The sequence below is a fragment of the Crotalus tigris genome, unplaced genomic scaffold (genome assembly GCF_016545835.1).
Source record: "Crotalus tigris isolate CLP2741 ecotype Arizona unplaced genomic scaffold, ASM1654583v1 scf7180000017536.10889498, whole genome shotgun sequence".
NCBI classification, from domain to species: Eukaryota; Metazoa; Chordata; class Lepidosauria; order Squamata; family Viperidae; genus Crotalus; species Crotalus tigris.
Window position 1 is genome coordinate 2109644 of NW_024096460.1, and position 8182 is coordinate 2117825.

Sequence of the window (8182 nt, forward strand, 5' to 3'; positions counted from 1 at the left end):
GGCTTCGGCTTAGGTGTTAGTAGTTGTTCGGTTTGCAATCCCGTCACCGCCGGGCTTTGCCACCACTCCTCCTGTGGCTTAGCGGCCCCTGCCTCCCCCACGTCGAGTCCCGGGATTGCAGGCAGTAGCAGTTTCGGCCGCACCACCGGCTGGGCTGCCGCCGCCTCCGACGCTGGGACCGCGTCCGCAGCCCCGTCGGTCGCCACCTCTCCCTCGGCCAGGGCGGGGCCCTGCGTTCCCTCCGCCATACCTTAGCCTTCCACCGCACGTGGGAGCTGGAGGCTGGAGAAACGTTAGATGAGTGCTGACTTTATGTCAGGATATCCGCTGTCGTCCGTAGCGCGAAGGCAAAGAAGACCGGCACACACTGACACCCAACAAGCACTTTATTATGCAAGTGAGACAAAGTCAGCACTGGGGTTAGTTTCCTCCCACCGCCATATATCGGCGTGCTCCACCCTGTGGGTCCGCCCCCGGTTCCAAACCACCATCCGTTCAAAATGAATAAATGCTCCACCCTTTCCCTGTGCTTTCCCTTTCCCCGACGGAACTCCGCCCCCACTCCCCATTGTCCGTGCGCCCGATCCGCGCGTCAGTTGCCCGCCGCCAAACTTGCCCTGCCTAACGTCCTGGTTGCTAAGGGACAGCCCCCCACTCCCCTTTGCTGGGTCTGGCCGCCGGAGTGCAGTCCTCCCGCCCCCAGATGGCCCGGCCGCCGCTCTCCCTTCCGCAGACTGCAGTTGGCATTCGTGGACCTCCGGCCCTGTCGGCAACGGGCGTCCCTTGGGTTTTGCTGGCGTCTGTTGTGTAGCTTGTGGAGACGTCCACACAGTTGAAATTCGGTTGGTGCAGCCGTGGGGCGTGGCGGGGTACTGCTCAGCTGCTTCTCAGGCTGGTAGGTCGTTATCCGTGCTCCCCCGTCCCTGTTCGTATGGCAAGCCTTTGGGGGCTTGACAGAAACATCCTTCCAATTCTCTCTTCCCCTCTCTTCTGGTTACCTTATTGAAAAACCAATTCCAATATGAATCTGCTCTATGGAGCACAGCAGCAGAACAAGGGAGCAGCAGATAACCTTCACTTGATTCCTATTTGAATGCCATCTCAAGTCTTATGTCCACGGATTTAGAATTACTCTAAGGGCCTTGAAAAGGGCGCAATGGCTCAGCAGTTAAAGATGCTGAGCTTGTCAGCTGTAAAGCTGGCAGCCTGGGTTCAAGCTCCACCTCAACTCACCACATTCCTCCTGGTGGCCCTGGGGCCTCCCAAGCGGAGGGTTCCCGGGCTGAACCGAGTGCCCATTTCTGAACCCGTTGAAACCCAGCTGTGCCCAAGTCTGTCTTTTCATTTGTGGGGGCACGGCCTCCTCCTTGGTATGAGCGGGCACGACCCACCATGGCTTCCGACAGTGACAACTCTTACTGGTGGTTCACTTAGCTCGTGCGTCAATGAAGACTGTAGTTAACTGCAATAATTAATGTGAATTGCAGGACATATTGATCATCAACCCTTCGAATGCACTTGCGGCCCCAGATTCCTCCCGGGGCTACGCATCGACAGTTCAATCGTTGTGTGATGACCCAGGGCACGGCACAGAGGCAAAATAGTCAACTGGCAGTTCAAACCGCCCTTTATTTGCTCCAAATTTTCCCCAAATGCTCCCACGTTTCTGGCAAGCCGTAGAACAAAGTAAGACACACACACCTTCAGCAGCCTCTGGCTGCAAGTAGTTTCACAAGTTTTTAACTCTTCAGGCAAGGAAAGTGTGTGTGTGGAATAAGCCATCCTCCTTCAGGTTTCGACTCACACACAGTTAGATTAGAAGAATAATTTACTCAAGGTCACGTCTTAGATAACAAGGAAAGAAACATACATCCAAAATCTAACGAGTCTGTAGAAATATAAGCTTGCCTGAGCAGTTTCAGAAGAGAAGCCAAAATTCAATCCGAGGTCTTTGAACACCAAATCAAGTTTTTCAGCCAGTCCAATAGTCAAAGTTTCAGGGTTTCCAAGCAGAAATCATAATACAGAACAAGAGATCAGAGAATTGTTTCCAAGATCAGCAACGGCACACAAACCTCCAAGACTTCAGTGTTTGTTCCTGACAAATGCCCCCCCACAGCGTCTCCGTAGGTTTCAGTCTCCAGGTGTGCCTTGTGGAGAGGGGTGGGGCGCTCTCCTCCCGAGTAGTTGAGCCTGCCTGCGTTGTTCCCTCCTTCTCTCCACTGTCCATGCTCTAGGACCAGGAGGGGGTGGCCCTTGCTCATTGCCTGAGCTCTGTCTCTCATGTTCATCCTGTCCCAATCCTGAAAGGCCTGGCCTGCCTCAGCATGCTCTTCCCCACATTCCTCTGAAGCCACAGACACCTCTCTCTCAACCTCCATAAGCTCCAGTTCCAGCTCATTTTCCTCAGGAGATTCAGGCTCTGATGGGTCATGACAGCTGTGAGAGTGACCTGCCCCCTGTGTCCGGGCACTTCCCCACCCAGCATGGGGATGGGTATCCAAGTCCCTTTGGGGCAAGCACTGCCTCTGGCGTAGCTGGGGTTCTCAGCCATTGTGCCTACATCCCCCTAAGTCCAGACCCCGATGGCATCCATCCCATTCTGCTGGCCAGCCCCCTCATGCTCCTAGTAACAGCGTTCTGTGCACCTCAGCATAGAGTCATGCTGGCCACATGACCATGAAAGTGTCTTTGGACAATGCTGTCTCCCTCAGCTAAGAAATGGAGATGAGCACCACCTCTTAGAGTCTGACACGACTGGACAAACAAATAAACTATGGCAGATTAATACACTTTAATTCACAGTGAAGTTTGGAGCATCTTACTACACCTGACCAGAACTTAATATGTTATATGAATATACACAGTCTTAGTCATCAAATGTTTCAGAAATTCAGTTGTAACTAAAGCAAAATATCCCAATCTAAAAGAGATTCAGCAAATATTTGGAACTGACCTGCTTTAAGTCTTCAACTTACAGTATCTATATGATGTCTGTACCTGTAGAACTGTGATGGATCAGGATTGAGTTCAGTGGTATCCACTAAGTCAACACTCAACATGGAGCCTGTGGCAGTGTACTCAAAGCAACACCTCTTTGAATGTGCACGCATGTAGTGATCACACTACAGCAACCATCATCTTGACTTTTTTTGAACATCTCCCCCCGAAAAAGGAGTTTCTTGCTTCTAATTATTTGCTGTAGAAAAGGTATGTGGGGCATCTCACTAGCACTAATGCATTATGACTTAGAAGAGTTGTTAAAGGTGAAGTTGGTTATGTTTCTGCAACCTAACTTTGTTTTGCCCGAGAACAAGAGTCAAGCAAGAAAGAGCAAGACTGGAATTGTTGTGGCCTACTTATCATGTTTTAACTGCACCCAAAATATATTATTGGGCTGACTTAACTTAGATATCAAGTAGCACAAACCCTAAAAGGTTTGCACAGCTGTTTTGAATGTTTTTTTTTTTTCCTTAAGGAAAATATCTGTACATATTGAATGTATTTGCATTCATTTTCTCATTTGTACAGCATAAACAATCAGAATATTTAGATTAAGTTATCAAGAAGCAGTTACTTTCATTTTTATATGTTTTAAAAACCAACATATATGTTTTTGTACTTATTCAAATGAATGTATCTGTCCTCAGTAATTGTTTTTAGAGCGCAGATGTATAAAAAATGAAATTTGATTGCAGCCATGTTATAGTACTGCAGATACTATAGTTTTAAAAAGTATCTACCATATATTCCGGCATATAGGGCAACCTGGCGTATAAGACGACCCCCTAGTTCGACGCCAGGTCGCAAGACGATCAACACCAAGTCACAAGACCATCAAAACCGAGTCGCATGCCTAGAAAGTCGTCTTATACGCCGGAAACTACGTTATTTCCAGCATATAAGACAATCGACGCCGAGTCGCATGCCTAGAAAGTCATCTTATACGCCAGAAACGACCTTATTTCTGGCGTATAAGAAGACTCGGCGTATAAGACGACCCCCGAGTTCAGACGCTGTTTCAACGCTCTCAAAAGTCATCTTATACGCCAGAATATACGGTACATAGATTTCATGAAGGATAAAAGTACCAAAGATAGAAGATTAATTCTGACTCCAGGGTAAGAGACACTGTTACAAAAGTTTCTAAGGAACAACAAAAGTCCCCTCCGGATTTGCTTGTGGGTCTTTCAAAGGCATTCAATTTGCCAGGACTGAAAGTAAGATTTTAAACTAGAAAGGAGTGTGGTGTTACCTAATATTAGCTCTTATTATGTTCTTATCTTTTTCTCCTTATATTTCTCTATGATTCATACTATCTCCCCACGATTTAGAAGACATTTCCAGATTAATACAAAATCTAATTAGATTAAATTTGCCAACTAGATCAAGAACACTGTTGATCTTTACATATCCAAAACTGATGTGCAAGATCAAAGGTAAGATATGCTGGAAGAAGTCTGGGGAAGTGAGATAAGAATTTCTAAAATCACACAGCACAGACTCCATAAAATACCCCAAAGGGACCTTGTGAGCCAACAGACGAAAGGACAAGACTTAAAGCAGGGGTAGTCAATCTTGGCTCTTTTATGACTCGTGGACTTCAACTCCCAGAATTCCTGAGCCAGCATGGCTCAGGAATTCTGGGAGTTGAAGTCCACGAGTCATAAAAGAGCCAAGGTTGCCTACCCCTGCTCCAGGGCAGAGAAAAATGAAGCCACGGAAAAGCAAATGCTTAGACTCCAGTCATAATGTGTCTTTCTCTCCTTCCGTCTGACTCTTACAATGGGAAGGGCAGTCTCAATTTTACTTTTGTTTTTAGCAAATGCTTTCTCTTTCCTGAGTATGAAAGTCAGAGTAAGTGGAAAGTCCCAGTGCCTGTAGAGAGGGTGCAGCAATATTGTTGAAAGAAGCCTTTGGATCCCATAGGAGCTCAAATCACGTCATTCCACATTGCCACAATCATATTAACAAGTTATTTAACAAGTAACAGGACGAGATTTAGGATTCTCCACTTTCTCCTTTAAGTGGACCGACTGAGCATTCTCAATGGAGCCAAAAGTTACTGAGGATCATCACTCACTGTTCACTTTCCCTCCTTTCCTTCATTTTATTTTGTTGGAAGACCTCCATCTCCAGACAGGTCCTCCAATCCAGCTGCCAAAACTGCTGCCTTGTGAGTATTTTGCTCCAGTCTCATTCACTACCTCTTAAAGTGCAAGAACCCCCCAAAAGATTGCAGCAAAACAATAATTTAACTACTTCGAACCATATTGCCTTTGGACATCGGCACTCCCTTATCTATATTTCAAAAACGTATCACCCATCACAGTGATGGCTGTATGCTGCTTTGTATTCTTTGCCCTGCTCTCTATTTATTGACAAGAAGCCACTGGCAGGTCTTTCTTTTCCAACTTCTGCCTAAGTTCATTCGCTTCGCCAAAAGGACTGTAATTCAATACCTGTGTAAATGGGGAACAGTGAGAAAAAATGCAGTTGTGATTCATCCCATGTTCACAAAAGAATAGAAAGCACTTGGAGCAGCTTCTGTTTACATTGACAAAAGTGCAATTTGCAAGGGATTATCACCTTTAACCTTGGGAATACTGAAAAAAGAAACATCTCTACCTCTCTAAATTTGGAAACATAAATTTAGACACACACACACATGCACACACCAAGTTAATTTGTTATATATAATGGGAAAGGCAGATTCCTAGTCTCAGAAAAGAGAACCTTGACTTTCACTCCATCAAAATCAAGCCTTTTCTCATCAGGATTATATCTTAGAAGACAAAGAAGGAGATACTGTTAAGTTTTGTAGAAAGGTAACCTATCACAAATTAAAAGTTCTCCATAGTGGCAGAAAAAAAATATGTAGATGAATACAGTAAGCGATAAGAAAGTTATGCTTCATTATCTTATTCCAGTTTACAATTGTTCTTGTGGAGTCCTTCTGTCTCAAAATTGGACAACTGATCAACTGCATTCACCCATCACACTCAACTAGAAAGCAAAAATTGGCTGGGAATCTACAGTATGTGCTAAGCCAGAAAGTAAAATTTACATCCAGAACTAAACCAGAACTAAACTATCCACAGCAGTGTTTTTCAAAATTGGCAACTTTAAGATGTGTGGACTTCAATTCCCAGAATTCCCCAGCCAGTACTGAGGAAAATACTGATCTACACTTTAATGCCATACAGGTAGACCTCGATTTACAACAGTTTATTTAGTGACCATTCAAAGTTACAACAGCACTGAAAACAGAGACTTATGTCCGTTTTTCATACTGACAACCATTACAGAATCCCCATGGTCACATAATCAAAATTCAAATGCTTGGAAACTGGTTCATATTTAGGATGGTTGCAGTGTCCTGAGGTCACTGCGATTCACCTTTTGTGATCTTCTGAGAAGCAAAGTCAAATGGGGAAGCCAGATTCATTTAACAACCATATTGCTAACTTAACAACGGTTATGATTCACTTAACAACTGTGGCTTGAAAGCTCATGAAATGGGGCAAAACTCACTTAATAGCTGTCTCGCTTAGCAACAGAAATTTTGGGCTCAACTGTGGTCGTAAGTTGAGGATTGCCTGTAACTGATGAGAGAGAGGCCAGTACTAAAAAAGTAGCTTGTTAATTGAACCCACCCATCAATTAAGAGTGCACATGATATCCATTGAACTGACACTTCTCAGGTAGTAAGAGTTAGCACAGCCTTTCCCTCCAGATGTGTTGGAATAAAACTTCTAGCATTTCCAACCTTAGTTGAAGAAAAGCTGAATTACTATTCTGTTCCTAATTTCACTGCAAAAGTCTTTTTGCCTTTATTTCCTCTGGCCTAGGTAGGCTTCCTTTTTTGACATAGTTTGATATTCCAGCTGATTAAGGCCAATAATGCAAGGTAATCTGTATTTAATTATAAAGGCCACTTGTATCACAGCTAGAAATCAAGGTTGTCCTGGCAACAGTAAAACACACGCACAACTGAAAAATGGAAATGGAGTCCATTTGCCTGTCCAAGATGAGCTGGCCAATTGATTTAGAAGACACTTTTATATAGTGAGAACAGTTGATAAAATGCAGCAATGATGTTTTTCTGAGTTTCTGATGTCAAATCTCCAGATAATGCACCTCCTATCATACCATGTTCTTGATTTGTTAAGAGATTATTTTTTTCAGTCCTATTGTTACTTTTTCAACGTTGTATATGGCCATGACAAATGAGGAATTCTAAAAGAATTCATAAAAATACAGAAAGCATATCTTGAAAAATCTGATCACAATGCATACAGATCTGAATGATGCCTTAGTGCAGAGGACATTGAAAGAAATTGTAGAACATGCCTCTAAGATATTAGGAATATACACTTTGAACCAGATTTACTGTATAGCTGGCTGAAACAACTTGTTTATCAGGCAACTATTTCTGGGTTGACAGCTAAAGTTGTCCTTTGAGTGCCATGCTGGGAGTGACTCTGAAAAAAATATTACAAGACTGGCTGTCCCAGGGCTAGAATTAATCTTAGCCTGATCTGCAAATAAAGATGCAAATACTTTCCTCACTGCCTTCATAGGAAAAAAAGCAAGTATGACTTTCATGGATGGATAGGCAAAGGGATGGGATTAATGGAAGGAAAAAAACACCTTGACTTATAGCACGGCTTAAACGAACAGCATATGGCATTTTTCCTCGCCTTCATATTATCTACTGAGAGCCACAGCCTAGCAAAGCTCTTACTAATAGTAGCTACTGGATGGGAAAGTCCTCCTGATGGGATATTCCAAATATCTGTATTCCCCTGTCCTTTCTGGAGCATTGTTATTCCTGCTCCCACCAATGGTTTCAAAATAGATGTTCTTTGATTACAGGACGGGAAGTTTTTTGCTGAGCTGTGAAACAAGTGGGAACTGTCCAATATTACACTATGAAGATTTGTGGATCTGGACTTGTGCTTGTCTCCTCACTCCTGTAACCACCATGTAGAAGCCCTGGTGGCAGAGTGGTTAAAATGAAGTATTGCAGGCAAACTCTGCAAACAGCCTGGAGTTCGATGCTGAGGGGGTTCAAGGTTGACTCAACTTTTCATCCTTCCGAGGTTGGTAAAATGAGGATCCTGATTGTTGGGGACAATATGCTGACATTTTAAAGTAGCGGCCCTCAATCTTTTGGGCA